At 35.6% G+C, this 18,151-nt stretch overlaps 1 long non-coding RNA gene and 1 pseudogene across 1 annotated transcript; both read right to left on the bottom strand.

Annotated features, from left to right (window-relative positions):
- Positions 1-349: 349 nt before the first annotated feature.
- LOC133315909 (uncharacterized) lies at positions 350-13,967 on the bottom strand (annotated as a pseudogene).
- Positions 7,841-9,738, bottom strand: LOC133315911 (uncharacterized). Its single transcript, XR_009752155.1, has 3 exons — positions 9,627-9,738; positions 8,601-8,689; positions 7,841-8,397 (listed from the first exon to the last, which is right to left on the bottom strand). It is a non-coding gene; the product is annotated as an uncharacterized LOC133315911 (long non-coding RNA).
- Positions 13,968-18,151: the final 4,184 nt, after the last annotated feature.

Below are 18,151 nucleotides of genomic sequence, written 5' to 3' on the forward strand. Positions count from 1 at the left end.
TTGGGAATCGATACACACAAATCAAAAAACAAAACAAAAGCTTACCAAAAAAAAAAAAAAAAAAAAGAGAAAGGGAAGAGAGATTTGACATAGTAATTTACTCTAATTCATCCAATGTACGTTATGTCTGTATTATATTCACCTCACTACGACTCATTACACGCTACTCATTACAAGTCGCTCAATTTACAAGAGAATATAAATATAATTCAGAAAATCCTAACAACAGTTATTCATAAGCCCAAACTCAAACTACTAAGAAAAAATAAAATTACATAAGAAAACTCCGCTAATTAGGGCCCTTATTAATATGAGAAGTATGAGTCATACCCTACAAACTCATGCCCAAGTGATTTTTATTAATACAACTCAAATAACATTGATTCAGTACCTTACAAATAGAAGTCTTCAATCATAAATTACTTTCACTGTAAATAAAGTTTACAATATCTAATACAAACACACATTAAGTCTGTACATATATGGGAGTGTTATGTAGTGCTCTAACTTAGCTAAATTGCTAATACAAATATGACTTTTGTTCAAAATGGTGCCACTTCACTTCGATCGAAAAAGAGGCCAGAAGGACCTCCATTAGGTAGCAAAGCCAACCTTACAACACTTTCAGCACCTTCCTCAACACTCAAAATGCCATTATTGTAGTTTAGATCTGTTTTCACAAAACCAGGGGAAACAGCATTGATGTAAAAAGTTGGGTATTTCTTGGCAAGAATCCTTGTGTAGGCATTCAAAGCAGCTTTTGTGACTATATATCCAGGTGCATAAGTAGGCCAGCCTTTGGTTTCTAATGAACTCTCTTTAAAATCTTGTAGGAAATGATTCAAAACCTCATCCAGTTTTTCCTCTGTAAGGCTTTCAACATCACTTAGGACTCCTTTAGGCCATCCATTTGGTATTAACTGCATCAACATGAGTGACAAACGTTATGCCCAATCTCCTAATTACTGGCTTATTACAATGATTAAAGAAGCCATACAGATTTTAGGTTAGTTGAAATGGCTTACTTCACCTGTTCACCAGCTGACCAATTTATAGGGGATAAAAAAGATATAGGTTTTCTTTTTCTATAAATTGCTTATTGCATCAAACACTGGTTTTGTCCATGTAATTAGTCTCTTGCAAATAAAATGTAAGACTACCTACAATACAGGACTAGGTTGCCAATTTTTTTTAAAAAAAATTGTTTATAGTTGTTGAGATATATAATCTCACATTGGTTGTATGAGCAACTAATGTGGAGTTTATAAGGCCTTGGACACTCTCACCCTTTGAGCTAGCTTTTGGGGTGGTGTATCCCAAGGTTCTTTATATGGTATCAGAGCAGGGCCTTTCATCCAGTTCGGTGTGGTTCAAGGACAAACCAGGCAGAAGCTGGTGGGCATGTAACATCAGGCACGGACAAGGAGTGGCTCCTGACAGGCTTCCAGCGGGGGGTTACATGCATGAATGAATCGAATCGACACCCGAAAGAGAGGGATTCCAAAGGCTGTGCAGGTATAAGACTGCACTGTTTGGGATAACTTATAAGAATTAATTGGTACTTCCTATGCTAACAAGATGCATCTACTTTTCGGTAGCCCGGAACGGAAGAACTCCATAGTTAAGCGTGCTTGACTTGGAGCAATTCTGGGATGGGTGACCTCCTGGGAAGTTTTCCCGGGAAGTGTGCGAGTGAGGAAAAATGGGGATAGTCGTTGATTCTTGAAGCGGCCGGGCGTTACAAGTGGTGTATCCCAAGGTTCTTTACATGGTATCAGAACCTCGTGTCGTGTCCTGGGTTCAAACCTCGCTGCCCCCCACTTTCTCTTGTGGAATTTCTTAGCACAGGTAGGTGAGACTGTGCATTGTCCACCCTTCAAGCCTAATGGGCTCTCGTGTGAGGGGGTGTGATGAGATATATAGCCCCACATTGGTTGTATGAGCAACTAATATGGAGTTTATAAGGCCTTGGGCACTCCTACCCTTTGAGCTAGCTTTTGGGGTGGTGTATCCCAAGGTTCTTTACAATAGTAACAAACAAATTAGAGACGAGGTTTGGAGTAACGGTGAGGCTTCTCCTTTATGACCAGAAGATCACGAATTTGTGTTTGGGACAATCTCTTTGCATAGAATGCAGGGATAAGGTTACGTACAATCTATCAGAGTTTGCCCATTGGCCTTTATAGTATCAAACACACTGGTCCAAATTCAAGCAAAGCTGGCTTCCTGATTGAGATTCTAGACCAAGAAACAAAGATTTATTCTAGGATCACAAACCTCCAAATTCCCGCGAGTGGAAGAAACATTAACAATCCTTGGTGAGTCTGAACATTTTAGAAGGGGAATTAGTTCTTCACACATGTTTTTGGCACCATAATAGTTTACTCTAATTCCTGCTGCTACAGATTCATCAGTTGGAGTCATGAATCTAGTCCAATTACCTTTTTCCTGCAGTCAATGAGAAGAAACTTAACCCTATGTTTACAAATATATCCTGCACAACACCAAAGATTAACTCCTATATAAAGAAAGAACATCTGATATACTCAAATGTTTATCCAACATAGACTGAGAGTTTTCAAGGATAATGGAACAAACTAGATCAAAATTTGTTCCCACTTCCCAAACTAGATCAAGTATATTCTTGGCCTTCAATCAAAATTAACTGAAATGAATGTTCATAAAGTGCGAACTCCCTTTGCTTTGGTCCTAGAAGACATACCCCAGCAGCAACTGAAGCTTCAAAAGCTTCAAGGTCATAATTTGCTGCCATTGCGGCTGCATTATTCACCTACACAAAATCCAAACATTTCTTGCCAATTATTCAAAATAGGTATATTTGGGAAGGAAAAGAATAATGAATTATCAAAGAGAGCACAATAGACTAAAGAAGAACCTACTTAGTGCATGTGACCTTTGTCTAATGCTATAAACTACAACTTTATAAGTATAGAAATGGAACAAAATAAGAAGGTGAAGCTTAACCATACCAAGATATCAAGTTTTCCTAGCTGGGTTTTGACGAAATTTGCAAGGGATACTATGCTATTTGAGTCAGTCACATCAAGCTGATGAAAAACCACTTGGTCAGAAAGACCAAGTTGTTTGAATTTATCAACAGCTTCAAGACCCCTTTTCTCATCTCTTGCTGTTAGCACCACAGTGATCCCATTTGAAGCCAATTGCTTACATATCTCAAATCCTATCCCTTTGTTTGCTCCTGTGACTACCGCATACCTAGAAAGCAAGCATTTCAAGACAGATATGGAAAAAAAGCATTTCAAATTCAAACACAATGGGTTTATAAACACTTTAGATTTTGCACTTGATTAAAAGCTGTCAAGGAAAGAGAAGGACATGCAGATGATGAAAGTTGAAGAAAACCATAACGTACCTTTTTGCTACTTCAGACATTGTTTATTAGAGAGAATTCAGGACACTTCTTTGAGGAGGAAATGAAATAGATATCTTGTTTTTATACTTCGTCCAGAGTGAGTCTGCTGACGTTTAAGAAAACTAGCTATTCGATCAGCAATGAGCACTGCATCGCTCATTTTATTATTATTTTCTTCAAAACCTTGGACTATTTCACATTCTCTTTTTCTTGTTTTACACCTTAATTATTTAGGAGGGTTTGACATAACAAATTTTCCTACGCACAATATTTTGTGGGACCCACACTTTTTGAAGAAAAAAAGAAAAAAGAAAATTATGGCACGCAAAACGAATCTCTGTAACATTACACAATCATTTTTCCTACGGCATAGCTCTTATAAAACCCTATTTACAAATAAGAAAAAATGTGTGTCCTTTACATTTAGGTTATTTTAAGAGATGTGTAGACACAAAACAATAAGACTCACATTTTTATTTTATTTTTTATTTTTTTAGTAGGATCCACACCTCTTTATGTCTATCTCTCTCATAAAATGAAGTAAATTTTTCCCTTACAAATATTATAGAGACCAGTAGTTAAAGAAATCACAAATTGAATATATGAATACGAATGCGAACCTAAAACATCTTAATTTTCTTTTTTGAATGTTAATCGTTCAAAATCATAAACAAATCAATTGTTGATTGTGAGTTTTTTTAGGATGTGCATAACAACCTTCTCATAATCATTTTTTTTTATGTTCCCGGAAACAGAAATGGATAGTAAATTCGTTTAGTAAAATCGATTTATTTTTTTTGTTCTCGAGATGAACCGATTTAATTTTTGTGTAGGGGACAGAAAAAAGAATAAAAAAATTTCTGTTTTATTTTTTTGTTCTCGGGCACAAAATGATAAGCATTTGCCTCTCTCAATCACTCTTCACCACTACCATTATCATCACCACCCATCATCTCGACACGACCACTGCCACCATCATCGACACCGTCGTTGTACCACTAGTTCAGTCGTTACCACCACCACCATGACGATGCTACGCCACCATCACCACCATCATCACCATCATCACTCTTAAGGTGTAAAGAAGCATTTCAAACCAAAAGGTTAAGCTGTTGGATGAGACTATATTAATGGTTTTATATTTCTCTAACACGTACTCTAATACTAAAGCTTAATGGACTTGAAAAATGTATGATCCATCATGCTCAGTCTTTGTAAAAACTATTTTTACCCAAGAACTTAAATTATTAGGTGAGATTATATTAATGATTTTATATTTTTTTTTAACAGTATGCTCCTAAATTTTGAGAAATTCGCTAACTAGGGTAGCGAATTTCTCAAAATTTGACATGTGGCATTTTTGGTTCTGATGTGGCATATTTCGCTACACTGTGTAGCGAATTACTTGCATGCATAATTCGCTACACTGTGTAGCGAATTATGCCGCGTGACATTTTGACAAAATTTACTGTTGGCGTGACAGTTTAATAATTTTTTTGTCCAAATGTAACAAAATGGTCACTGATCTTTCACTCCGCTAGCTTTTTATGAAAAGTAGCTATTCAACATTGCATTGGTAATTATTGATTTCTTCAAAACCTTGGACTTTTTTAGATGAAGAAAGTTCGCCAAATGAGCATGAAAAACTAAATACATGCAAGGGGCATGTCCAAGAAGCACCCGTACCATTAAATCAATGCTTAAATTTTTTTATAAGTGATTATTGATGTGATGAATAAATCAAATCTGTTCATTGATTTAAATTTTTTGAAGAGGCTATGACATACGTTTTCTCTTACTGCTCGGTAAAAAATCATTTCTTCTTGACTTAGTGGTTAGTGCTGTTTTATATTGGAGTGTCATATCTGTCGGCTGAAAACGGAAGAGTCAAAAATCATTTTCTCTACTTTGAACACTTTTAATCAAATGAATTTCTTTTTTACCCTGTTAGTATTTTCTCTACTCCCGGAATTCTAAAAGGAATGTTTGGTTTTTGTGACAAGTTGATATGAAGATTTAATTGATTAATTTAAAAATTTAATCGATTAAATCTTCAAGTCAATTATTTTTGTCTATTTTGACTATTTAATCGATTAAATTTTCAAGTTAATCAATTAAAGAGGGACAGATTGGTAGATAATTCTGGATAAGGGGCAAAATAATTATTAATTATTTAATGAAGAGCAAAATGATCAAAAAGTCCATATCTATCGGCTGAAAACGGAAGAGTCAAAAATCATTTTCTCTATTTTGGACCCTTTTAATCAAATGATTTTTTATTTTATTTTTTTGATATTTTAGTATTTTCTGATGACTTTTTTAAAAAAAAAAAACTAATAAATACACTTTTAATTGTAATTTTTGTGCTTCTAATAAAGGCATTTTCATAATATAGAAAAGTTGTTTAAACATAAAATTAATATTTCTCAAATATTGATATTTTACATATTTCCCTTTTAAAGGCTAGTTATTTATAATTAATATAGATCAAAACTCATAAAACATCACAAATTAAATGTATGAATACCGAATACGTACCACAAACATTTTATATTTTTTTTACCCTTGTATCTTAATTGTTGCATCCTCCTTTGATTTTGTAAACAGAGGCTTTAAACAAAAACTTTAGATTTCTATTCAAACAAGTAAATGTGTTAAAATTTGCTAATGTTTTCAGCAGAGAAAATCTGCTTCGTTTGGGGATCACAATGCTAATTACTTATGAGGTATTATAAGAATTAAGAAGTTCGGGTGTCGGTTTGCAATCCAAACCCCAGTTTAAAAGGGTTCATTTTTTCCTCAAATACAAATCAACATGTTAAATAGTGATTTGGACCAGAAATATGGAACGTCGAAACTCACTCAACTACAATAAGAGATTCAGGCCCATATCAAGCCTTAATTAGTAAAAAAAATGTGCCTATCTCACGAATTACTTACCTACTCAAACTTGGTTACCACATGATTAAGCTAATGATCGAATGACATAGACACACTTCTTCCGGGAGGCAATTTTTGGGGAAAAGCCCAAAAGAGAAGAATTAATATACTGGATCAGTTCGGATTGAATTGATTTTCATCAATTAATCCGAAAACCGATCCAATCCAATTAAAATTTGTGATTTTTTTTTTCGATTTTCGGTTTTTCAATTTATTCGATTATCTATTTTTTGGTTCAGTCACCGCGATTTGAATCGATTGATGAACATATGACATGTATATAATACTTTGACCCTATTTTTTTTATTTTTTTTTTATAACAACTTTGACCCTATTTTTAAGCTGGATAAGATAGAACATCTCTTGGTGAAATTATAAAATCAACTGGGTTCATATCATGAACCCTATTTGTTAAGAATTTAAGATATTGTTAACCTAAATAGTCGGTCAGGTAAGCATAAGTCAAGTGGTAATATCTCTGTTCTACTACAACGATAACTAATTAAATAATCACTTAAACTACTTTCTTAGACATCCTCTTAGTTTATCAGTTGCCAAGATCAATCTGTTAGCTTGGAGATAGACTCAATTTTGAATTTTGAATTTCTGAAGACAGTATTAGTTTGATGTATTTTGAATGTGTAACAAATTATCTTTCCGTAGTTTCTTTTCATACGATGTAACGATGAAGTCTACGTATAGACACCAGCATAATGAATTCGATCAAGTTGATCTTTCACAAAATCTATTAATTTTCGCTTCACAACTTGTTAATAGGTGATTGTAAATGGAGTGGTGTAAATTTGGAATAGTTCCTATCATATATTATTTAAGGAGGATTATAATCATTTATGTTCATGTTAACTAACACATGAGACGATCCACGTCCGTGTAAATTACATAGAAATTCAAACATTGTAAGAATATTGAAGCAACCACAACAATCTATTAAGATACTAAGAATATGTCTTCAACAACTAAATATAAATATTTACTATTATAATTTCATGTTATCCAAATTTATTTTTAGTTATATAATGACCAAGTCATCTATTGCCACTAAAGTCTTATCCTATATAGTCATGCTACTGGCCACCATATCCACACCTAGAAATGTAACATCCCCGTTTCGAGCCGGTTCAATTAACATACATATGATACTTAACAGACACAGCGAAAGACTTAACTTACGAAAATACAAGCTAACTTTTTTTCTTTTTCTTTAATCATTTTTCACATGATATATCATATTGCATACTTCTTCCAGTTCAATTCTTATTTGACAGAGACGAAAATCGGACAGAGTAACCTCTGTAAATCGGACAAACAGAGATTTGCAAATCTCACTCTCAAGGTATCCTGATAAACAGTTTATACAATATATAATTTCAGAAATACTAGATATCCATATAGGACCATATACCCATCCATAGACGCATGCATAACTTGGCTCTGTGCCACTATGTCTAACAACATGCAAATCCAACATGTAAACATATAACTGAATATTGCTCATAATATGGACATGCCTGAATACACAAATGTACATGCATCAAAGCGAAAACATGTACAAAACATATACATGCCATATCCAAGGTAACAGATCAAACATCATGATCCACCAAAATGAATGGAATACAAAACAACAAGAATATACTCCAAAATAGCAGTAGCCTACCGCTACTCAAAAATTCGGTCCGTCGTAGCACCTCTAACCATGAGTCGTGTCCCTGCCTCTTGAGGGCTCACCGGGAATTTGAGAACCTGAAATGATGTCCCCAAAAAGGGGTGAGTTAACAAATCTCAATAAGCTCTGGGTTTATAGAGAATTCTTCATACCCCTGGGCCCACTCCTGCATGAGAGTCAGATACAGAGTATACAAAACATCATATAACAGATATCATAACAGAACAAAGCATATATACATATCTTATCAGAGGCGTACGCAATCATTCCCAAGGGAGGACCCCAAGTAGAAATCAATGCACGTGTTCCCAAGAGAGGACCCCAAGCGGAATCAGAATATATCAGAGGTGTACACAGTCAGTCCCGAGGGAGGACCCTAAGCAGAGATTAGTGCACAAACAAATCAATGGCCAAAGATCAGTACATAATCACATCAGAACAAATTATATCATGTTATCAAATAGCTCTATATGAATGCATCTATACAAAGCATCAAATACAATCATACAATCCAACCATAGATCACTAACCACGATGGAGCACTCAAGCAGGAAAAGACTCCTTAAACATAGAGCTTACCTCTTGAAGCTTTACCAATTTGCTCACTTGTAACACAAGTTACCTATCTCGCTCCAAAGAATCCAAATGCTCACAATCCCTAGGCACACCTAGAGAAAGAATCCAAAACAAAAATCAATAAAATGATACAATGCCAGGTAATTTACACAAGGCATACATCTTATTTCTTGTTTTCATTTCTTCACACTTATGCCAAACATATGTCAATTCACAAGTCAAGACCGTTATTTCTTAAGCTCATTATTTAACCCATTTACGGATGATTATTCGTAACACAAGCAACCACCTTGTTTCATAATTACCTAGGGTCCTTGAATGACCCAACCAAGCTTCTAAATACCATTTTACAACTTTAAACACTCCTTAGCCCCAAAAACCCTAAATGTCCGAAACCAAGGCTTAGGGATGGCTAGGAATTTTCATCAAATCAATTTAAATAACCAATAGTTCCTAGAACCCTCACTTGGCTCCTAAGTTTCTTATGTACCCATATAGCAATTTAAAACACACTTTTGCCTATTCTTTCTTTCTAAGGCCATGGAATACATATAAGGGTACCAAGGTATCTTTTATCACTTCTCAAGCCATTTCACTTCATAATCTTATCAATTACATGCGTTGGAACTCAACACATTATCAAAACAAAATGTAACATAATCATCCCCAAATCACCCTATAGGCCGAAATCTATAAGGAAAAAGTCAAGGTGTTCTTTTCTGTTACAATCCATTTTCTTCACTTAATTTACAACTTACACATACATATATATCTCCACAAACTGTCCAATTAAATTTTGAACATCAAACCCCTCTATAGTACATCATGGCCGAAACATTGGGATACAACACCATGGAATTTTTCCAACTTTACACTTATTCAAACGCTTACTTCACATTCCTATATCCAAAACATCAATAATCCATCATCAATTCAAATTTTAAACTCAAAGTTTTCCCACCACAACATACACTAAATTTTCAAAACTTAAATCATGAAAATCAAACCATGGAAATAGAGATTTCTTACCTCTAATTCTTTCCCAAAGCCTAGAGAACAACCTCCAAGCAAAGCTCCATCAAAAACTTCAATTTTCACACTTGATGAATAGTAACTCAAAAAAGGGGAAGGGAATACATCCTCACACAAGCAATTATAGCCAAAACCAAGTAGTGGAATGGATTCCTTGGGTGATTTACTATGAATTTCGTGTAATGCACTTAAGCATTTGGTGGGGTGAGTGAAGAGAAATCAAGGAAGGAAGAAATGAACTCAAAACCTAACTCCATGGAAGGGGAGCTCGACCTTGAGGAGAGAGAAGAGGGAAATTCTGATGTGAATAGTGCCAGCTTAAGTGACTTGGACTTATAAGCATATGTGGCCTTTTTATCGGTTGTTTTCTTCTCACTTAATTTCACTTAAATTGACCTGCTAAGTTAAAGCTATGGGCATATTTTTATTCTTCTGAACTCATTTACATTAATTTTTATTTTCTAAGCAACAATATTCACAATTCACAGTATGGTTTCTGCACCATTTTTAACGAAATGCACTGTGAATCACTAACTGTGCACCGTTTGCATACGAAACTCAAAACTTATAATTCTTGGGTCTATTATGACTTGTTTGGCATATATTGGACTTTATTATTCTTATTTCATCAATTATTTAGTTCTGGACTCTACTGGTTGCTCAAACAGCGGTACAAAATACCGGGCAGAAACACTATTCATGAAATTTTCACGAAAAGTGCCAGACTATACAATTTTTCGTTCTGAACTCATATTTGGCATCAGAATTGCAAATTATGTCTCTAAACTCATTTTGCTTATTTTAATACCGGTTGATTCACAACAATGCAGATCATCCGGTAGAAAGCACTGTCCATGACCTAGTCATGATTACAGTCAAAATACTCGAAATCACGCTCTGAATTTAATTATGGCATTTAAATCCTTAAATTAAATCTCTAATTAAGATTTACCAGTTAGGGTCATTATAAGAACATCTTATAGTTACTCAAAAACAAAAAATAACAAAAACAAATGCAAAAAAGTCACTACACCCAATTTCCCTACAACAATTCCCCACCTAAATTCCAATAAGGCCCACAAAAGCATCATTTTGTTGCTTTGCCAGTGAACAAAACGTGTTTGTATGTTGACATCAATAACATTGTAAATTTTGAAGGAGGTTATATTTACAAAAAATTTCGCTTACAAATTCTTATAACCAAATCATAATCGTTGAGTTTTGCTAATCTAATGGTTATAATTTATTGAGTCATACTTATTAATTAATCATTAATTCATAATAAATTATAACCATCAAATTGACAGAAATCAACGGTTAAAATTTGATTGTAAGAGTTGTAAGCGAAAAAGTTTGTAAATATGGTCTTCCTCTATAATTTTATGTTAAATTAATATTTTAATAATAAACAGGTGAAAGCAGATAGTATAAATTTATTTACAATTGAGATAACTCATGCCCAAGTGATTTTTATTAATACTACTCAAATAACATTGATTCAGCACCTTACAAATAAAAGTTTTCAATCATAATAAAGTTTACAAATCTAATCAAACACACATTAAGTCTGTAAGATATATGGGAATGTTATCTAGTGCTCTTATAACTTTGCTAATACTAATATGACTTTTGATCAAAATGGTGCCACTTCACTTTGAGAGAAAAAGAGGCCAGAAGGACCACCATTAGGTAGCAAAGCCAACCTTACAGCACTTTCAGCACCTTCCTCAACAGTCAAAATGCCATTATTGTAGTTTAAATCTGTTTTCACAAAACCTGGGGAAACAGCATTGATGTAAAAAGTTGGGTATTTCTTGGCAAGAATCCTTGTGTAGGCATTCAAAGCAGCTTTTGAGACTGAATATCCAGGTGCAAAAGTAGGCCAACCTTTGGTTTCTACTAAACTCTCTTTAAAATCTTCTAGGAACTGATTCAAAACCTCATCCACTTTTTCCTCTGTAAGGCTTTCAACATCACTTAGGACTCCTATAGCCCATCCATTTGATATGAACTGCATCAACATGAATAACAAACGTTAGACCCAATCTCCTAATAACTAATTTATTAGTGATTAAAGAAACCATACAAATTTTATGTTAGTTGAAATGACTTACTTCACTTTGTTCACCAGCTGACAAATTTATAGGGGGGGAAAGAAGATAGAGAACATTTATTTTTCCTACAAATTGTTTTAGTAAGAAGGGGAGCATTGGCACAAAGGTTAGTGTTATTGCCACGTGACCTTCGTATAATGAGCATCTTACAAATGTAACGTAAGGCTATTTACTATATAATCTTTTTCTATAAACTGTTTATAATATTGAACACATGGATTCAGTCCATGTCATAAGTCTCTTGCAAATGCAAGGTAAGGCTGCTAACTATATCTGACCAAATTGCCATTTCTTTTTTAAAATAGTAACAAACAGATTGAGGCTGAGTTACGAGCAGCTGTTAGGTTGCTCCTTTATGACTAGAGAGTTACGAGTACGAGTCTGGGATAGCCTCTTTGCAAAAAAATACAAGGATAAAGTTGTGCACAATCGACGCTAATCTCTACCCTCAAAAAGTCGGGATGCATTGGGGTTTGTCCTTTGGTCTTTATAGTATCAAACACACTGCTCCAAGTTCAACAAAATCTGGCTTCCTGATTGACATTCTAGATAAAGAAACACAAGTTCTAGGATTACAAACCTGCAAATTCCCGAGTTCGGATGAAACATTAACAATCCTTGGTGAGTCTGAAAACTTTAGAAGGGGAATAAGTGCTTCACAAATGTCTTTGGCACCATAGTAGTTTGTTCTAATTGCTGCTGCTACAGTTTCATCAGTTGGAGTCATGAATCTAGTCCAATCACCTATTTCCTGCAGTCAATGAGAAGAAACTTAACCCTCTGTTTACTTACTATATATACGTGGAAGTATCTTCCAAAACAACCAAAAACAATGCCCTTTATAAATATGTCCTTCACAACACCAAATATTAACTCCAATCTAAAGAAAGAACATCTAATATACTCAAATGTTTATCCAACATAAACTGAGAGATTTCAAGGACAATTTTTCTAAATATATGAATAAAACAATTTGGTCCGGTTCTAGTTGAAAAAACAGTTTCTCTGTTCACTTGGGGAGCACTTTTAAGGCCTCACAAAAAGACAAAAGGGTCAATTCTTGAATGGCTCTATTTTCTTTTACCCCTTTTAGTGAAGGAGAGAAGATCAATGGCCAATGTAACAAAACTGGGCAGCATAGGTAGGATTAGGAAATTAATTTCAGATTCTTCATATCATGAGATGAAAAGCTCTAGGATATAGCATCATAATTTCTCTATTTCACTTGACCTCTGATGGTCCAAATCAGGTTTCGGTCTTCACAAATGCCGAAAATTTTATCCTTTTTAAAACAAAGTAATATATGGTTTTAATCCTACTCAAACTAGGAAGCTGCAAAGAGCACAATAAAGAAATTTTGTTCCCACTTCCCAAACTGGATCATGTATATTCTTGGCCTCCAATCAAAATTAACTGAAATCATTGCTCATAAAGTGCAAACTGCCTTTGCTTTGGGGGTCAGAAGATGAAGAAAATAAATCCAAATGGCCTAGAATACATACCCCAGCAGCAACTGAAGCTTCAAAAGCATCACGGTCAAAATTTGCTGACGTTCTTGCTGCATTATTCACCTACACAAATTCCAAACATTTTTTGCCAATTATTCCAAATAGATATATTTGGGAAGGAGAAGAAGAATGAATAATAATCAGAGAGAGCATAGTAGACTGAAAGAAAAACCTATTAAGTGTAGAAATGGAACACAATACCAAGATATCAAGTTTTCCTAACTGGGTTTTGATGAAATTTGCAAGGGTTGCTATGCTATTTGAGTCAGTCACATCAAGCTGATGAAAAACCACTTGGTCAGAAAGACCAAGTTGTTTGAGTTTATCAACAGCTTCAAGACCCCTTTTCTCATCTCTTGCTGTTAGCACCACAGTGATCCCATTTGAAGCCAATTGCTTACATATCTCAAATCCTATCCCTTTGTTTGCTCCTGTGACTACCGCATACCTAGAAAGCAAGCATTTCAAGACTGTTATGGAAAAAAAAGCATTTCAAATTCAAACACAGTGGGGTTATAAACACTTCAGATTTTGCACTTAGATCAAAAGCTGTCATGGAAAGAGAAGGACATGCAGATGATGAAAGTTGAAGAAAACCATAACGTACCTTTTTGCTACTTCAGCCATTGTTTATTAGAGAGAATTCAGGACACTTCTTTCTTTGAGGAGGAAATGAGATATCTAGTTTTTATACTTCGTGCAGAGTGACTCTGCTGACGTTCAAGAAAACTAGCTATTCGATCAGCAATGAGCACTGCATCGCTCATTTTATTATTATTTTCTTCAAAACCTTGGATTTTTTCCGATTAACGAATAATGTTATTATCATATTTTAATCATTGATTTTTGTCAATCAATAGTTATTATTTATTACAAATTAATAATTAATTAATAAATTTAATTTGTAAAAATAATAACCGTTGATTGACGAAAGTCAACAGTTAAAATATGATAATAAAAACTAACATTATTTGGTAATAACAATATCCTATCTCATACTTACCACCACCAAAACTTATCACCTTTAAAACCAATATAATTACCGTTAGATCAGGATTAAACATAAAAGTTCACAATTACTTCTTCTAATCATAATTTTTTACTGTCTCATCCTTTCTCGGTCTCTCTCTAGGTTTGGAAACTGTACAGACTCACCCCTCTCTCTTTCTCTCTCTTTTCTCTTCTCAAAGGTGCATTCCTGAATAATTAATTATTTAATCTGATTCCAATGATATATTGAAATTGAATTTGTAATTTTATAACAAATAGATATCGCCATCACGTTTCTGTGAATTGTGATTTTCTCTTTTTTAAAAACAAATATTCTCACATAAATTTTTTGGGGGGGGTCAGGGTCTATTTATAGATACTGACCAGTCACGATGAACTGCCACCGTCGGCGAACCGCATTGACGGTCGCGAACGGGCACGACCGGTTCGGTGAACAGGTACAATTGGTGATCGGTTTGCGAAAGGTAAGAGCCGATTTGGTTCAAAACGTCAAAAAACCAGCGAGTAGAAACGTTTTGGTTTGAAAAAATTGGAGGGAAGCAACAGATAATCACAAAGGTATTTTAGACAAAAAATAAAAATTATTTAATAAAAAATTATTTTTATTTAACACACCGAACCGAACCGAACCGACCGATCCGAGCCATTCTTGTTGCATAAGAAAATAATTTTCTAAAAATATAAATATAAAAAAGGATATGCCTTTATTTAATAATTTAAGTTTTTAAGAGAGTTAATTCAAGACATGGTACATTTTGATTGTTATTCTTCCATTTTGAAATGGGATGGGAAAAATATGGGCTTTTTGACCCTTTTGCCCCTCATTAATTAATTAATAACCAATTTGCCCCTGATCAAGAACTATCCACCAACCTGCCCTCTTTTAGTCGACTACCTTGCTGTTTTAGTCGAGCAAATGGTCAATCTTCAGAAAGTGGACTACCGCAAATTTAGTCGACTAAAAAATCATCTTAATCGACTACATTTTTGGGATATTTAGTCGACTAAGTATCGATATTTAGTCGACTAAATATCGACGGATTTGTTTTTTAAAAACCCCCCATTCGGCAGAGGGGGAGTAGGATGACCTAATCGACTAAGGAGGCGGCCCAAACCCCAAATCCGCAGGAGCAGCTGAAGAACGCCCCAAACCCTTCCCTTAGGCGTGTGGATTGCCCCCAAATTTGGTCCAAATCGTGAAATCTGAAGGATAGGTAAGGATTCTTAACTTGCATTGTGTTTTAGGTTTAGGAATTTTTTGTAGTCCGAATTTGTGAACTCTAATCAAAGCGTTTGTTGTAGGTTTTGTAACCCTAATCTACTAAGGTTTATTTTTTTGCATTGTGTGAATTTTTTTGTTTCAAAAGTTTGTATGTGGCAAAAGTTTGCTTTTGGTTTACAGCGCTTATGTTGCAAGTTTTCATTACCATCATGACATGTTTCATATAGTTAAATGCTGACATGTTTCATTGTAGGTACCCTAAACAAATGACGAGCCGCAGAAGACCAAGCGATGAGGGCAATGAGTCACTTGAGAGACGCACCAAGCATAGGCAAGAGCGGCCTTCTTCGTCAAGGCGACAAGACGAAGAGCCTGATACTGTTGACCTCCCGTATGGGTATCTGTTTGAGGACGACCCTGCCGTCCACGCTTCATTCGTACGTGACCATTTGAACCGGCCGTTATGTGCTCCAAAATCTTTGGATACAGCCTTTTTTGATAAGGAGGGATTTGAAATTGTGGGGGTGTTGGAGGCGGCACATCTGAGGGTGTTGGCCGAGACCCTATGTCCGTATTCAGAGCTTATGGTGCGGGCCTTCTACCATAACCTCAGCTACGTACAGGGCGAGCTGAGGTCGAGGGTCTGTGGAATAGAGATCATCATGACGGCACCTGCATGGTTGGAGATACTCGGCTATGATTTTGACTCTTCTCAGACTGTGGTGTATGACGCTGATAGTGGTGTAGTACTTCCAGGATATGTACGAGAGGATGCCGTGCAGGAGCAGAGAAGAGTCCGTGGGGAACACTTGCACTATACGGTGGGGTTGCTTTCTGTGGAGTCCCGTATACTACACTATGTCCTCACCCACGTTCTGTTTCCGCGATCTTTTAATCATTCCAGGGTGTTGGAACATGACATTCCCATTATGTGGGCTATCCGACATGCCCAGATGGTGAACTGGAGGCACTATATCTGTTGGTTTATGTTTAAGGCCAAACATAAGGGTCATCTTCCACACGTCTGTCTGGTACAGAGGATATTGGTTCACTTTGGTGTTCCCATGGAGACTGAGCTGTTGAAGAAGACCACGGGCTATAATTGCAAGTTCGGAAAGCGTCTATTGGAGCAGTGCAAGATTACTAAGAACACGAGATCGGGTGTGTGGGAGTTTAGTGGTATGCCCCAGGTTGAGGTTCCTTATGTTGCCCCAGATGACCATATTGTTGAGCCAGATGTGGAGGAGGAGGAGGAGGAGGAGGATGTGGCTGAGGTTGAGGAGATAGCTGAACCTGAAGGTGGATTTTCACTGCGTGATGTCATGAAGGGCATAAATCAACAATTTAGTCGACTAAACCAGTACAGGTTAATCGACTAAATTGTTGGTTTAGGACCCCAAATCCGAATTACACATGTTTTTTGCCCTAGGTTTCCACTCTACACTGATCCACTAAGGGAGTGTGACTTAGGGAGCATAATTTCCGAGTCAAAAAACTAAGATGAGTCAAATACAAATATCATGACATCAAATACAAACATAGCACCGTCATTACATTCAAATACAAACATCATGACATCAAATACAAACATAGCACTGTCATTACATTCAAATACAAACATCATGAGATCAAATACAAACATAGCACCGTCATTACATTCAAATACAAACATCATGACATCAAATACAAGCATATAAAACCATAAATGCCTATAATGTTAAACCATCAAAACATTAAGCCCCTCCCCTGCTTCCTCCGCAATTCATCTTGTATTGGGAATCCTCATAGGACATGTACGTTTGTTGTGACCAATTTGCTTACACAGGCTACATCTACTCTGACTGCTTTCGGTCAACAATTGCATCTATGACACATTCGACATCTTCATCATCACATATATCGTTACCAATGTAGTAAATAACATCCTTACCAACTGTTGTCTCTACCCTGGCAATCATCCGTTGAACGCATTGGCTGCCTTGCAAACCCAATTTTTGCTTAATTCTCTCCTTTAACTCATTGTATGTAGTGCCCCGTTTGATTTTCAACATTTTCGTTTTTCCTTCAAATTGAACACTATTGGGGCCTTCATAATGCTTTCCATCATAGTAGATCATTGTCACATACATGTTTGGACTTGTGCTCATCTTCCTCACGAAATTGGGACTTGAGTTCTGAAATTGGGGGTTTGGGTTCGGATTTTGGGGTTTGGAATTGGGCAATGACAATGATTTCACAATATTAGGTCTGTAGAGATGGTGGGATGAAATACAATCGGATTGAGAGGATTACACATGAACAAAGGGAGCTATTTAGGTTTACACAACAACAACAATCGAAATGAGACCGAAAACATGGAAAATATAGGGTTTCAGTCGACATTTAGTCGACTAAATATCGATACTTAGTCGACTAAATATCCCAAAAATGTAGTCGATTAAGATGATTTTTTAGTCGACTAAATTTGCGGTAGTCCACTTTCTGAAGATTGACCATTTGCTCGACTAAAACAGCAAGGTAGTCGACTAAAAGGGGGCAGGTTGGTGGATAGTTCTTGATCAGGGGCAAATTAGTTATTAATTAATTAATGAGGGGCAAAAGGGTCAAAAAGCCGAAAAATATGTGTCTTTTTAAAAGACACGCATTTAAATCACTTTAAGAAAAAGA

This window comes from Gastrolobium bilobum, unplaced genomic scaffold, assembly GCF_033153095.1.
Source record: "Gastrolobium bilobum isolate Gb01-03AN ecotype WA unplaced genomic scaffold, APGP_CSIRO_Gbil_v1 utg17648, whole genome shotgun sequence".
Classification (NCBI taxonomy): domain Eukaryota; kingdom Viridiplantae; phylum Streptophyta; class Magnoliopsida; order Fabales; family Fabaceae; genus Gastrolobium; species Gastrolobium bilobum.